At 44.1% G+C, this 16,651-nt stretch overlaps 1 protein-coding gene across 1 annotated transcript in view; it reads left to right on the top strand.

The window, feature by feature from the left end:
* The window catches only part of SMPD3 (sphingomyelin phosphodiesterase 3), a 263,636-nt gene that overhangs the window by 16,022 nt on the left and 230,963 nt on the right, over positions 1–16,651 (top strand). The window lies entirely within an intron of this gene.

The raw sequence follows: 16,651 nt of genomic DNA, 5'->3' as shown, positions 1-16,651 counted from the left end.
AACAGCACGGTTTCATTAAGGGCAGATCATGTCAGACCAACCTGATTGCCTTTTATGATCAGGTCATGAAAGCATTGGATGCATGTGTCACTGTGGATGTAATCCTTCTGGACTTCAGCAAGGGCTTTGACACTGTCGACCACCCCATCCTCATTAAAAAACTAGGTGACACTGGCATCAATGCCTACACGGTCAGATGGATTGCTAATTGGCTGAAGGGTTGTACTCAGAGGGTGGTGGTGGACGGGTCATATTCGACCTGGGGGGAAGTGGGCAGCGGAGTCCCCCAGGGCTCAGTCCTTGGGCCCGCGCTGTTCAATTTCTTTATCAGCGATTTGGATGACGGGGTGAAAAGCAACCTGTTCAAATTTGCTGATGATAACAAAATATGGGGAGAGGTGGGCACATTAGCAAGGAGGGAGAGACTGCAGAAGACCTGGGTAGGTTGCAGGGGTGGGCTAACAAAAACAGGATGCGTTTCAATACTGACAAGTGCAGGGTGCTGCACTTGGGGAGTAGTAACCAGCAGCACACTTATAAGATGGGAAACTCCCTTCTTGAGAACACAGAGGCAGAAAGGGATCTTGGAGTCATTGACTCCAAGATGAACATGGGCCGACAATGCGAGGTCACGGTCGGCAGGGCTAACCGGACCTTACCGTGTATCCACAGGTGCATCTCAAGTAGGTCCAAGGAGGTGATCCTCCCCCTCTACGCGACACTGGTCAGGCCACAGCTGGAGTACTGTGTCCAGTTCTGGGCACCCCACTTCAAGAGGGATGTGGACAACATTGAGAGGGTCCAGAGGAGGGCTACCCGCATGATCCGGGGACTGCAGGGAAGACCCTACAACGAGAGGTTACGGGACCTCAACCTGTTCAGCCTTCACAGGAGAAGGCTGAGGGGAGGACCTGGTGACCATCTATAAACTCACTAGGGGGGACCAGAAGGGTTTGGGGGAGACCCTGTTTCCCCTAGCGCCCCCTGGGATAACAAGGAATAAAGGCCACAAGTTGTTGGAGAGCAGGTTTAGATTAGATATCCATAAGAACTACTTCACAGATAGGGCGGCTAGGATCTGGAACCAACTTCCAAGGGAGGTGGTGCTGGCTCCTACCCTGGGGGTCTTTAAGAAGCGGCTTGATGCCTACCTGGCTGGGGTCATTTGAGCCCAGTTTTCTTCCTGCCCAGGCAGGGGGTTGGACCTGAAGATCTGCAAGGTCCCTTCTGACCCTACTTCTATGATTCTATGAGTGACTTGTGTATACTTGCACTTCTACCCACAATACAAGTGAATACAGTTAAATATTTATTCTATGTGGTTATCAGATGATATCCTTTTCCTTAGTCTTGTGTATAAATTGCCCGACAGCAACAATAAGCTATAACTATAATCATAGGCTGGGTACAGACATTCGGGGAGGTTAGGGGAAGGTTGGATTGAGTTAAAAATGGCCACCTAATCTAAAATAAATTGGGATGGGGGTGCCTAGTGGGTGAGGGTTGGGGGAACTGGATCAGCTTTGGTACGGTGGACGGTTCAATGGGGAGATCATGGTGTCAGGCAGGATCTGAAATGGGGATTGGAATTAGAGGAGCAGGCAGGGTCCAAAGGGGGATCGGGAGGCAGTTGGGAGGCAAAGGCAGATCCTACCTGGGCTGGGGTAGGAGAGGGCAGGGGGCTGGCTGGTCCATGGCAGGGGAGGTTGTCCATCTGGGGGTGAAGTGAGAGGCTAGGAGGCTAAAAATAGACTGGTGCCAGGGGGCCATATCGGAAAAGTGCAGCCCTGGGGTAGGGCTGGAGCTGGCAGCTGGGTTTTCCCAGCCCTGGGGCTGCACTGGGGACTGTACAGAAATTCAGGAAAGTTAAATCAGTCTAAAAATTGCCAGCCCAGTCTAAGTTAACCCTACTTCTAAGGTAGTCTAACTTAGATCGGGTTGACCATTTTTAGACCTATCTAACCTTCTTGGAACTTCTGTACATGTCACACTTAGATGGATGTAACTAGGGATCTAAGTATGAAGTCCACACCTGGGCAAACTAAGTTTGATCAGGTGGCCATTTTTAATATGATCTAACCTCCCTAAATATCTGTACACACCCATAAAGAGGGCAAAGGTAGAGATCTCAACTACTATATTTTAGGCCTTGAGTATTCAAATTAGATCATAAAGATTATTGTCAAGATAAATAAAAACCCATAAAACATAAGCCCACTGTGAATTCAGGCTTGCAAACCCAGTCACTACACTTATTAGTAGATCTTTGAATGTCTTGCAATGCACCATATTCAGCCATGCATTTATGGCAATTTGGGAAGCTACTTCAAGTAAAATTTTGTTTTGTTTAATCTTGCAGTTGTGGAAAAACTTCAGAACTGCTTGGGGTTGTTCCCATTATTATTTACTAGAAGCCTTGATACATGAAGACAAGAAATGTTCAGGTGGACTACATGTTTATATTCTTCATATGCATTATCAAAAGAAACTTGAAGTTAAGACTATAGTGGTCTCTTGCCAGAAGGTTACCACTAATCAAATTTCTTGTCTCTGATAGAATTAATGTAGTTAAAAAATCCTTATGGTGTCTTATCTTAAGGTAATGTATTCTAGATGCCAAATGACAGGAACAATCTGTCATCTGTCTCTGGAAAGCTGTATCTTTGTTCTTTTGCCTGATGTAAGATAGGGAGATATGTTCTAATCAACTGTATTTTGCATTTAGTAGATACTCTTGTACACCTGAAATGTTGCACAGAGCTTCATTTTAAACGCATATGTTTTGCCAGCCAGGCTAACTTCTGTAAAGATAGCTCATTTTTACTTATGAATAAACCTAAGGAATCCCTTCAGCCCTTGTAGTTTTATGAGCAACTCATACTGGCAATTCTGTGTTGAGTACAAAGGGACATCTATATGTTTGTGTACCTGCACCCAGACATTCACACCCTCACACTAACCAACATCCCTACACTCCACTTCCTTGTAGCAGCTACAGAAAGACCAGAAGCAAAGGAATCTTAATCCTCCATGTCATACAGTAGTAGCACTTGTGCCTTCTCCTATGTTTAACTGGCGTGGGATGAGAGAGACAATCTTAGAATGTAGCAATTCACCTGTCTCTGGTAGAGGGATAAAAACATATTATTCCAAAGGGATTAGCATACTGGTTCTCACATAGCTTCATCTCCCTAGGTGGGATCAATCCCTGTCCTTGTTATATTGCTAAAATATAGTGTATATATTAATATATAGTATAGTATATATAATAATAGTATGGAAAACGTTGAGATTTCCTGGCTTGCTGAAATCTGACTAATGTCATGTAGTTATGCCAGAATAGGAGTTAATTTAAATTAAAATGCCCTGAAACAAAACTTCAATCCATTCTGCCCCGTACCCAGCCTTTCTTCCTCTGTGCACGGTCTCTGAGATAGATGGAATTGGTACAGCTCTGCTGTGCAAGCGAAGTGTCAGAGCTGGTTGAGGGGAAGCTATGCTGGAAGCGCCCAGCGTGGCATAGCATAGGGCTCAACTTGACAGGTAATCCTGCATAGTTGCATGCAAAAGAAGGGGAGATGGAGGAGAATTGACATAATTTGACATTGTATGGGTCCTCTTCACATCTGCTGGAAGGGGCTCTGTAAGATGTTTTAGGCTACTCCAGGCATTGGGCTAGAAGTGACTGCAGGTTAAAAAATTAATCTTCAATAAATGAGAGCCTTAGGGAACTTCTATTCAGGTTCCCTCATGGGTTATTTTTTCTCATGCAGGGCTTTCACAAAAAAGAGAGTCTCCTCCCTGTGAAGTGGGGGAGGGGGCAGCATGCAGCTGCTCACTGGACTTTGCTGTGCCTGGAGCTGGGGTAAGGGACAGGGTGGAATAGAGCCACCTTGCTTTCATATATTGCCGTCAAACAAAACAAGCCTTCATATATTGAGGAATCAAAATGCCACAGATCACATGAGTTGTGAGAAGCCAGCAGAAGGCAACCAACAGATACTGCCTCTTTTTATTCATAGATATTAGGGTCAGAAGGGATCTCAGTAGGTCATCAAGTCCGACCCCCTGCCCTGGGCAGGAAAGAACACTGGGGTCAGATGACCCAGTTAGGTGCTTGTCCAGTCTCTTCTTGAAGACCCCCAAGGTAGGGGAGAGCACCACCTCCCTTGGAAGCCCATTCTGGCAACCCTTACTGTGAAGAAGTTCCTTCTAATGTCCAATCTAAATCTGCTCTCCATCAATTTGTGGCCATTGTTCCTAGTTACTCCAGGGGGTGCCCTAGTAAATAGAGCATCTCCTATTCCCTGCTGCCCTCCCCTGATGAATTTATAGGCAGCCACAAGATCACCTCTCAGCCTTCTCTTGCGAAGGCTGAAGAGATCTAGGTCCCTCAGTCTCTCTTTGCAGGGCCTTGCCTGCAGGCCTCTGACCATATGAGTGACCATCCTCTGAACCCTCTCAAGATTCTCCACATCCCTCTTGAAGTGCAGTGCCCAAAACTGGATGCAGTACTCCAACTGTGGCCTGACCAGTGCCGCATAGAGGGGAAGCATCACTTCCCTGGACCTGTTCTTCATGCATGATAAAATGCTAATGCATGATAAAGTGCAGTTAGCCTTGTTGATCACTTCCTCACATTGAAAAGTCATCTTCATCTTGGAGTCAGCTATGACTCCAAGATCCCTTTCCATTGCTGTGCTGCTGAGAAGGTCATCTCCTAGCCTGTAAGTGTGTTGGTGGTTCTTTTTGCCCAGGTGCAGCACTTTGCACTTGCCTTTGTTTCAACGGCGTCCTATTTCATTCTGCCCATTTTTCCAACCTGTCCAGATCCGCCTTGATCCATTCCCTATCCTCTGATGTGTTAACTTTGCCCCATAATTGGTATCATCTGTGAATTTGGACAGGGTGCTCTCCATGCCCCCATCCAAGTCAGTGATGAAGACATTGAATAGCACCAGTCCATTGACATTGAATACCACCAGTCCATTGAATAGCACCTGAGCCTTGTGAGACTCCACTGCCCACATCTTTCCAGGTCAATATTGACCTATTCACCACCACACTCTGGGTGTGACCCCTAAGCCAATTTGCAACCCACCTGACTGTAATCATCTACATCGCAGTCTGTCAGTTTATTTACAAGAACAGAATGAGATACCATATCAAAGGCCTTCTTAAAGTCTAGGTAGATGACATCTACCTCGACTCCTGCGTCTAAGCATTTTGTAACCTGGTCATAAAAAGAAACACAGTTAGTAGGTAGGATCTACCTGCAATGCACCTGTGCTGATTTCCTTTCAGCATTATTTCCTCTGCTCGGCTGCCATAAATATAATCCTTAATGATTTTTTCCAGAGTTTTCCCAAAGATAGAGGTGAGATTAACTGGCCTATAGTTTCCCAGTTCCTCCCTCCTCCCCTTCTTGAAAATAGGGACCACATTGGCCCTTTTCCAGTCCTCTGGACTGACCAGAGCACCATGAGTGCTCAAACAGCCATGCCAGCAGCTCTGCTATGACACTGGCCAAATCCTTCAGCACCCTTGCATGAAGTTCATCCCAGTCTGCTGATTTGAGCACATCCAGCCCCTCCAAGTGCCCCTTCACTAAGTCTGCTCTAACAGCTGGTGGGCTGGTGTCTTTCCTGCCTCTATGTATGATTCAACTGGGAGATTTGTCTTGGTCTGTGTCTAGGAATACAGATGCAAAGAACTCATTGAAGCTTTGTCCCCCGTCTCTGTCATCAGTTGCCCCAGTTTGTCCTGTAGGGGTTCTATGCTATCCTGCACCTTCCTTTTGCTCCCTATATACCTGAAGAAGGACTTTTTGTTGTCCTTAATTTTTGTCACCAGCCTAAACGCTAATCCTGCTTTGGCCTTTCTAACTGATTCCCTGCAAGTGTGAGTCAGGGAGGTATACTCCTCCTTGGTAGCTACCCCCTCTTTCCACAGCCTGTATACCTCTTTCTTTGCCCTTAGGCTTTCCTGGATTTCCCTGTTCAGACAAGAGGGTTTCTTGGCTCCTTTGCCCCCTTCTATGCACAATGGGATTGTCTTCTGCGCCCGTAGGATCACTCCCTTGAGGAATGACCACCCTTCCTGGACCCCCATTTTGCCAAAGCTCTTGAGCTTTAATGCCTCACTAAGTAATCTCCTGAGCACATTGAAGTTAGCCTTTCTGAAGTCTAGCACTTCAGCCCTGCTGACTAGTTTACCCACCCTTCGCTGGATAGTGAATTCAATCAATTCCCTTGTTCCCTTGTACCGTTCAAGTTCACACATTGATATGGCAAAGACTCCTGTTTTACACTTGCTCCACAGAAGAGTTTCTGGACTCTTGAAGAGTCACTGTGGACTGCATTGTGACAAATGGCAATTACCCCATATTGGGGGAGCAGCTGAGAGTTTCCTGCCCTGGTAAAATTTAAGGGAGGCATTGTTTGAAGCAGGCAGAATCTAGCATGAGTAGGTGTGGTATGGTATTCTGCATTAAGGCTCAAGTCTCTGTTGATGGTTGGTACAATCTGCATGATTCCACTTTTAAACAGTACTGAAGAAGCTACCTTTTAACTCTTAAGTTCCTATCATAGCATTCCTTTTTGAGGAAGTAAAAAATACAAGATTTGTTTGTCATATATTTTACAGTGCTTATTTTAGCTTTGAGTGGAAGAGTCTGTCTCACTTTGCAGGGGAATGAAGGGAATACTTTTTCACCAACACCCTGAAGCATAGCATTGTCTTAACTGACTTGAACTCATAGTATTGAAGCTTTTAGCTTGAAAATGATAGTGTAATTTTGTTCTATATCAGATTAAGCATATGTTTTGTGTTGGGATTGTCTTTCATGGTTAGAAAGCTCCTTTGTTTTTAGTGGACTTCATGTTGGCCTCTAATGAGCTTTAATGCTTAAAATTTCAGTACTGCAGGAAGGAGAGATTATTTTTATTGCTTTGCTGCAAATCTCCTTGTGGACAGCTTATTGCTGCTAGCTGTGTCTGTACAGGAACTAGTCCCTTGATTTAGAGTGGTTACCACACCATAGAAGTTGCACCTGAGAATCCACTCAACACCTCCTTTTCAGTTGCTTATAAGTATTCAGAAACCACTTCCTTTCTAAGTCCTAAAGGCAGGATAGTGAATTTTAAGCAAAACAGTTTAGCTCTTTAAAAGCTGAAAGGTATACATTTTTCACCTGAATTTCTGTTTTAGAAAGTAAGTAAGCCACCAAAATAACAACGTACAACTTTTTAAATCTAGAACGTAAACAGCTGTCTATAGACACTACCTTTGTGTTCCAAAGAACTGGTTTTGCTTTTCACAGATCTCTGTATACTTAATTTTGGCACCTGTGCAGTACAATTGGCACAATATTTTTTAAAGTGTATATTATCATAGCAAACCATCTAGGAAGCATTCAATAGGAGCCTAAATCCCAAATTAATTTATATTACCTAGTATCTTCTGTTAACTTAATGGGTGTTACCTATGACTGACCAAAAATACTGTGTCAAACTGTTCTTCCATTAAATAATTTAAAGTAAGACAGTGTATAAGCCAATATTTTTGGTTTGTTTGCTTTTTTTAATTATTCATTTTGTTGAAGAATATCCAGGAGGGGGGGATAGTTTGCCCTAGTTTAGCTGAAGTTTTGAACGTGACATGACTTTTCAAAGGAAAAAGTACATTTTGAGAGGGCACGATCAAATGCATTAGAATGCAGTCTAATTACAATGCAGCACTAGTTCCATTTATTAGAGGAGGGAAAACAAAAATACTAATACAAAGAAAGATTTTCAGTAATGTCACTAAATAGAAGCATCCACGTGGAGACATTTCAAATCAAAGATGTGAATGAAGAAACCTGGGATTTTTTTTTATTTTTTTTTTAAGAAATCACATAATGATACTCCTCAGTGCTCAGCTCCAAGATTTAAGGTATTTGGAAACAACAAAACATAACCTCTTGTTTTCCGGTTTTCCTCAATTTAACCTGTTTAATGATTTTATTTCTTTCTGAATAAATTGTTTTTCTTTTTCAGGTTAAGAAGGAAAGGTGTTCACAGGTACTAAAACTCCAACTCTGATATGACATTTAAGAGTTATTCATTATTTATATCTGCAAAGACAGGGCTTTATAAATAGCATAAAATCAGGGTCAATGTATAGTAAAGAAAAAAACCCCAAACTGTATGAACTGTGTGATGCTTTAATGTTAGGCTAAACTAAGATGCTGAGAATGCAATTTCCTACTGGCTGCAACCAGAAGGAAACCCCAATGGGCAGGGATTGGAACTGTGAAAACCACTTAAGGTTCATAACATTTTGATCAATCTGGACTTACTGCCAAAGAAAAGTATGCCATTTCACAAAGTAGCTGAAACACTGTACCTTTTAATACCCTGAATATATTTTCATGCCTCCTCTTTGGTTTTTATCTGGTTGCTTTTATCCCACCACCCTTTAATTTGGGTGAGGGCCCTTGAATTTGGAGAGGTTCACTTTTGGCACTGTTACCCATTCTGAAAGAATGATATTTGTTGACCATTCTGTATATGATCATATGAGTTGCTCTGCATGAAGTCATTAAGCCTTAATTGAGGGAGAAGCAATTTAAAGAGTATGAAGGCTACGCTGCATATGAAGAGGTTCTCAAATTGTGGTCTGTGGACCACTACTGGTCCACAAGCTCCACTCGGGTGGTCCGCAGAAAGGTTGCGGAGCAATCGAGACTATCTGTACTTGTAAGGTAAGACTACTGATATTAAAATATGAGTTGTGTGCTTTGATTTGTAGAACAAAAAAAAAGTGTAAGTGGTCCGCCGTGACCCTCAGCAATTTTCAAATGGTCTGCAGAAAAAAAAAATTGAGAACCACTGACCTACATTGAGAACCACTGACCATACTAAACGTGGCCATAAATTAAACTGAAGAGGGCATAAAATTGCATCCCTATTTTAGAAAACATCCTTCAATCTCTATCCTGCAAACATTTACTAAAATTACAAGGGCTCTTCTAGCTTAACCCAATGGGTTCTAATTTCCAATAAATACAAAAGGGGTGTGTGTGTGTGTGTGTGTGTGTATATATATATATATATATATATATATATATATATATATATATATAAGTACAATAAGGGAAATAAGTAAGACTAAGTGAGTGGTGTTCCTATGTGATCTGTTTAAAGACTACTGCTTAAACAGCTGTATAGAAAAACAGAAACTTTATTTTGCTTCTCAATCTGGGGAAAAACTAAATTTACATAAGTTTTGTTTTTAAAAAAATGTTAAGGAAAGAAATCTCTCACATACATAGCTGCACAGAGAGAGAGATTTTGCTTTATGATTTTGCTTTAATTTGTTTTAGTGTGCTATAATGAATATCTTTCATAAACCATATGGGAAAGGAGCATAAGAAAAAGGCCCTCCAGTTGGCTCAGAAAAATGTAATGCAATTTAATATTCTGTAACGTGACCTTTGGCAGAATCACACATCCATTAATGAACCTTCTAACCAACTTGTTGATGAGGTATAGATTTCATAGACATTAGGGATGGAAGGGACCTCGGAAGATCATTGAGTCCAGCGCCCCGCCCCAGGGGCAGGAAGTCAGTTGGGGGTCATAGGATCCCAGCAAGAAAAACATCCAGGTTTCTCTTGAAGGAGTTCAAAGTAGGTGCTTGAACCACCTCTGGTGGCACCTCTGGCAGCAGACCTTGGTAGCTCAGACAGTAAAGAAGTTCTTCCTTATGTCCAGCCTGAAACGGTTTTGCAGGAGCTTATAACTGTTTGACCTTGTAATCCCTTGGGGCGCTCTGGCGAACAAACGTTCCCCCAGATCCTGGGGGATACCCCTTATAAACTTATAGGTGGCCATCAGGTCGCCCCTGAGCCTGCGCTTTTCCAGGCTGAAAAGTCCCATGGCTCTCAGCCTCTCGTCATAAGGTCTGTTTTCCTGACCTCTGATCATGAGCGTGGCTCTCCTCTGGACTATAGCTTGCTTCAGGCACATGTTTCTACCATTTGTCTAGTGACAGTGAGCGAGAGAGCTTGTCTTTCCTTTCTCAGCTTTTTTAACTTCTGAGAACTGATTAAAAGTGGTTGTAGAACATCTATACCTGGTTCAATGTAACTTGCTCTGAGGTTATAACGGTTTTTTTCTCTCTTTCTGTCACTATTGCTAATCCTTTATGGTCTTTATTCAGTTTTTAATCAACTTCATTACAGTACTGCATTACAGTACATGAAAATATTTTTTCTCTAAAAATGAGGGAAATGCATGATTTGTTTTGCCTTTTCTGTCATTATCACTCTGTAGAATTGTTTAATGATTATTATTTGCAGTTGTACTATCTGTATAAACATATGTATTATTATATATTGTGGCAAAGTGGGAGCTCCCTGACTAGCCACACTGCTAGTCTCCCACCTGCCTCTGGGCACACCACCTGCCTTTCTCACCTGCCACACCTTGTTCAAAAATTAAGGTCTTAATTAGGTAGGAGGCTGCCCTTCAGATGCTTTGTTCTTCTGGGCCTATGTATGCAGCTCCAGCCACCCCTATACTGCATTCCAAGCTTTGCAGATGTTCCTAACAGCTGAGCTCTACTCCAGCCTGAGGCCAGGCTCAACTCATCCCAGTGTTAGGCCTCTCGCTTTCCACCCTATTATGGGCCACACTCATACCGCCTCCCTCTCACTGAGGCCTGTCTCACTCCACTGCCTCTCCGCAGTCTCTCTCATACTGCCCCTCTTGCAGGACCACTCTCATACCACCCCTTCTTTTCCTGGGGCCACACTCACCCTGCCCTTGCCCAGAGGGTCCTGGGGCTTGTTTCCCTGCACTCCCCAGCCAGCAAGTGCACGGCCTCTTGGGTCTCTCCCACGACCCTCATCCGAGCAAGCGCTGGGCGGTTTGCAGAATACTGGAGTGACTCTGCCTCTGGTTTCTCGCTGGGTCACTCCCCCCAGCTGCTCTAAATTAGGGGATCCTGACTCACCCCAGTGTTTGCTCGTGGTGTTACTACAGCCACCCCACCCATTTGGCCTCTGGCCCACCTGTGGTCTCAGGCGTCCTAAGGCTTACCTGGACTAAACTCAGCTCTCATGTTAGCAGGGACTACCCTCAAGCCCCTTGGTCACAGGGACCCACTTTGCGCCCTTTCCTCACAGCGCCTCACCTCAGGCCTGTTGTTCGCAGGGCCTTACTACTTGCCCCTCTCTCCAGGCCTCCCAACTGCCACTCTGATGCAGGCCGTTAGGTGCCCAACTGCACCCTACTCTACACCTTCGCCTCCACTGAGGCACATACTCCACGCCCTATGCTGGGGTCAAACACGCCCCCTCGCCCCCCATAGGCTCGGGTGCCACTCACCAGCATGCCTGGCCCACCATTCTCACTCTCTGGGGTCTTGCACCCCACATGGGCTCAGGTGGCCGCAGCCATACCTGGCCCCCCAAACTGCCTCCAATGTTAAATGACCCACCCAAAGGTGGGGGTTGGGGTTAAGATGCCCCTCCTCACCTTTCACCAGGGAGGTAAATGGCCTGGCATTTCCTGGGGGCTCCCATGTGACTAGGAGCCCCACCAGGCCACTCTTCCCTGGCAGAGTGCAGTTTTAGGTCATGCCCAGGACTAAGAGCCACCTAACCATCCCCATGCACTTTTGCCCTTACTTCCTAGTGTTAGCGGAGCAGCAGCTCCACTGGGAGATGCTGTTTCCTTGGTGCCAGGCAGCAGAGTGCTGCCTCCAGCTCTGCTGGCCTGAATCTTAAAATGGCTGCTCAGCAGAGCTGGGCCACATCTGCTGGATATCTCTTCAGGGTCTTAAAGTGGCAGGCACCAGAGGTACTCTGCCACACGTATAAACACTTCTCCTTTTATTTAATGTTGAGGCAATATTTGAAATTGTAGTAGCTGTACAAAGCTCCCTGAGAACATGAAATGTATTAAATCTATTTGTTTTTTTCCTTCAAAAGGCCAACAAGTATCTCTTCAAAATAACAAATGAAGCCAAAAATGCACATTTCCAAATATGATACTACAGGTGCCTGGAAAGCATGGAAAAAAGAGTCTCAAAGATTTTTTTAAAAACTGGGGGGTGGAGGGAGGAAAACCAGTTAAATACATGGTTATGAAACCTGTAATTTTTCTTAAGGTTTTGATATGAAAATGAATGCCCTTTCCTGGGACCCCAAATGGATTAAAAATCCAGCTCAAAACATTTGAGGCTCCTTCTACATGTTACATTAAACCATGACTAACGTATTAATTGTGGCATTAGTAAATGGCAGGGGTGTCATGCATGCATCCAATTTAAGATGCCATAAAATGAGGAATCTAACCAAAGCAATGTTCTGTATATAATGGCACCTTGAAATTGAATGCATAGCAGGCTGAGGCCAAGGCCAACAATCAGCTGATAGTCCACTCTGACCAGAGACGACACCAGGGTCTTGAATTGGACCTGGTGTGGTCCCGGGGCTGGGGCCAACAATCAGCTGACCACGAATCCCAGCACCAGACTGTTAGGCACTTATATTTCAATATACAAGTGCAGGGAGAGCCTGGGATCATGATTCTAGCATGTAGAAAGGACATGATTTGGATCTGATTTCCGATCCAAAAATTGAACCTTCTGCAATTTGCATGCTATGCACAAAAAACATTCTATGCAAGACAGCTTGATTGTACTAGGACTAATACATCCCTGAGGTCAAAAGATTTTCATAAGGGGTGAGTTTTGTTTTTTACTGCCCCTCCTCTCTAACTTCTAACCAAATTGCAGTAAAAATATAAGCAGCCAAGGCAAAGATATAACAAGCATTTTTTGTGCGCTGGGTAGTGGCAGTGACCACCATTCTTGCATCTCCTCTAAATCAGTGCCTGGGGCTGGTGCCCTGATTGCCCATCCTTGGTTGGACTGAACCAAGGGTCTAGCTGTCCCACAGTGGCAGCTTATCTTGGTCAAGACATTCCTCAACATGTCCTACCCACCCACTTATACCTCTGTAATCTAAACCTGAAAATGTACAAGTAAAATTACTCTGGGCTACTCACCAGCACCTAAGAGAACAAAGCCATGAAGATCCTGCCTCTAATAAACCCAAAAAGTATTACCTTGTGGGTGGTGGTTGAATTCAGGCACATATCTCAAATAGTAAAATGCCCCTGAGTAGAATCCTTCCATAGCTTGGCAGATGGAAGCATGATTCATTTGGACAGTCTTTTTAATTAAAATGGATTTAGAAATAATTTGAATAAAGTGTAGAGCAGTGATTAAGCCAAGCCTTTCCCAGTTTTCTTGCTGTAAAGATTTTATTAACCTAATACACAAATGTTAAGATAATAACATTTTACCTTTGAAAGTGCATTGGTTCAAATTCTGACTTTCTCACTGGGTATAATTCCCTCTGGTTATTGCTGTTATTTTCAGAAAGTAATTCTGAAGTTTTTTTAATGCCTCTCTGTAATGATTTCGTGCAAAGGAAATTCATGATGAAATCCCTTTTTACTTCATAGTGTGATAAATAACAACTAACTCCTTTGTAGTTCAGTTAAAAAACAAACAAACTCGTTCTGTTAGTATTCCTTGTGTGCAGACTTTCATTTCTTTAATGTTTATTAATATTACAGAATATTAATTTTCTGGCTGTTTTTTGCTGGATGAAAACCACAAAGATATTCTAGGTCTTAAAGGTAATAGAGTAGTCCATTCTGAAGCAAAGCTGCAGGATCTGTCACAGTGTGAAGAAGGGAAAACAGGTTGTTTTTGGTTTATGTAGTGTAGATCTGACCCCTCACATCTATCAAAGGAATTTGTTTGTAGCACTACTGAGCTGAGCAGGGAGGAGAAAATTAGTTAATCTTCTTACCAGGGAAGTGAATAATTTGTATGATTTACACTACCCCTAGAGGATCTAGCAGCCACTCAGACACCATTATGTGGTGCATTTGCCTTTTCTATGCTAGATGAGTAATGTTGGCATAAACCAAGGGTGCTCAACCTATGGTCCATGGGCCAGATCCGGCCTCCCATGTTGGGTCATCTGGCCTGAGGCACTCCCCGTGGGTACTTGGGGAACCTTGTAGCCTTGCATGTGCAGGTCAGGGTGGGACTGAATCCTGGTGTATGGCAGAGCAGCGGCAGTACAGGACTCCAGGGCCCAGATTTCAGGACATGGAGCCCTAATCCTGGCATCCTGATCCTGGCATGCAGGGCTGGGCAGAGGCAATACAGGGTCCTTAGGCCCCAATCCTGGCACGTGGGGCTGGGTGGAGGCAGCACAGGGCCTTGTGTAGGGCCAGGCAGAGATGGCAAGGGGACCCAGTTCAGGTGTGCAGGGTCTGATCTGGCTTGCAGACTAGCCCTGTCCCATTCATCTGGTGTGCAAGACCAAGTTGTTGAGCACCAGTGGTGTAAATTATATATGTATTTGTGATCCCAGTATTGGTCTCCAGCCTTGGGCTAGGGACAGAAATTACACACAAACTGGTATAAGTGATCAGAAACCAGTTCAAATCTGTAACACAACAGAAGTTCAGTGCACATAAATTGCTTTCAAAATGGATGAAACCGGTTTAAGATAAACCCGGATGGATGCAGTATCAGATTTGACTGATGTAGGTTAAATCAATGTATTGAACTTGTGTCTCAGATCTCCTCCAGATTCAAGTTAATTCACAGTCCCCCGGTAGTGTCCCAGGATGCTTTGCACCTCCCCCGCAATCCTCCTCCCCCTTGCAGGGTGGATGGGTTAGACTTGGTCCATGCTGTCTACTCTAGCGGAGCAGGGAGGCATGCTGTAGTATCCCCCCAGATTCTGGCCTGGGCCACTGCAGGCATATGGCTGCACTTCAGTGATCAAAAGTGAATGTCTGCCCACTTGCTTATCAGTTCAATCTAAACAATTTAGACTAATCTGCAAATAGTTAATTGATTTAGCCTCAGACTTTCTGACTGTTGTCCTGAGCCTTACTGGTGAAATAAAGGTGTTTTGAATCATTTATTTATCACTTATTTCACTTCCAAAACCACAATAAGCAGGCACATTTGTTTGGTGGGAATGGGAGAATTCTGTTTTTAACTCCTACAGTTTAGTTACAGCAACAAAACTTTCTAGTGAAGACAATTCTGTACAAGTACAAAGGTTAGATACAAGCTTAAGGTTATACAGTATTACAGGAATGGCTGGAAATAGAGTCTAATTTTTTTCCTAACTATGACTCAGTGCCTTAAACATACTAAATGATTCCTATTTTAACCATGTATGTGTATAGTTACTTGGATTAAAGACTGAAGAAAAGAAAAAGAGGACAGTCTAACATGAAAACAAGAGTCCAGGGAGGTTGATCTGGTGGGATTTTCTTCATTAGGACAGTGAGCAGCTGAGGAATCTAGCTTCCCTCAAGAAGAGGGTCATCACCTGGAATGTGTAAAACTTTCCACATGTCCATCATCTTAGGCCCCTCCCCCCAGCAAAAATAAAAACCAGTGCCTATGGTTGGCAGCTATAAAAACCTTCCAGTTAATACCTGGCTCCCACTGGCACCAGAAGTAAGTGACCTGAAAAATCAGCATGAAATGAGTGACTATCTGGTAATTTCAGTAAAAGCAGGAATAGGGTAGGGCATCTGACTGTGTTGATATGACTTTTGCAGTTTGATTTTGTAATTTATTCCCCCTCTGAATCTTTCGTCCCAGTATGACTCTTGTAATGTCATATCTGTTGACATTGGATTTTAGGAATCCAGTCCTTATACCTTTGTTATGGGCTAACACAACCCTCAAACCAACCACAATACCCGCCAGTTGATAATAGCCAAGTTTATTGATACAGAGTGATAACAAAAAAAACAACAATACAACTCTATATCTACCAATCCTAGGGCTGTCATCAGAGTCAAAGTACATCCAGTCAGGATGCAGGCTCCACTCTGAGGCTCTTTCTCTTAGATGTCAGATGTCAGCATGGCATGTCAGCAGTCTGGAGGTGGGATGCCGAGGCCCACAGCCCCCCTTCCAGTGAGGTGCATAAGACAGACTGCTGGTATGCCCTCTGTCCATGGCAGCCTCGGGAACCCTGGGGTGAGAACAGGGATGGGGACCCCTCTCAGGGAACAGGACTGGGAGGGATAGGACAAAGGGAGAGACCCTTTGTTAATCTCAAGTCTCTGCTTTTGTGTTCTCTTTCCCCCATGATGACTCCTGATGACTCTTTATCTGTGGCTATCTCTGGTTCTCGGTCTCTCTGTGGTCACATGTCCATGTAGCCTTCCGGACCTTCTCCTAATTTGGTCTGTTCCCCCCAAACCAAGATTCAGGCACCCCTGTTGCTCTGGGGCCTTGTAGCTGGTGTCACTTACCTTGTGTTATGGGACAGTATGGTACATACTTCCTCAGTTCCCAGGATTTGTGTTCTTGCTGTGTTAGACAACGTGTCTGCCTTGAAGGCTGTGATCTCATGTTATGGCATGCCCTCCTCAATTCTCAGGCTGTGTCCATCTGTTGGCCTTGTTGTGCTAGACAGCCCATCTGTTTTCAGGGCCATGAGAAGCAATATGTGTCTCCCAAGCGCTTTAGAAATCCATTTAACCCCTGCTGCCCATCTTGACCCCTTATAATGCATATATCTATACCTATAAGCCAA

Source organism: Alligator mississippiensis, chromosome 10 (genome assembly GCF_030867095.1).
Source record: "Alligator mississippiensis isolate rAllMis1 chromosome 10, rAllMis1, whole genome shotgun sequence".
Lineage (NCBI taxonomy): Eukaryota > Metazoa > Chordata > Crocodylia > Alligatoridae > Alligator > Alligator mississippiensis.
Note: the sequence above shows the minus strand (reverse complement) of the source record. Positions and strands in the feature narration are given on the sequence as shown.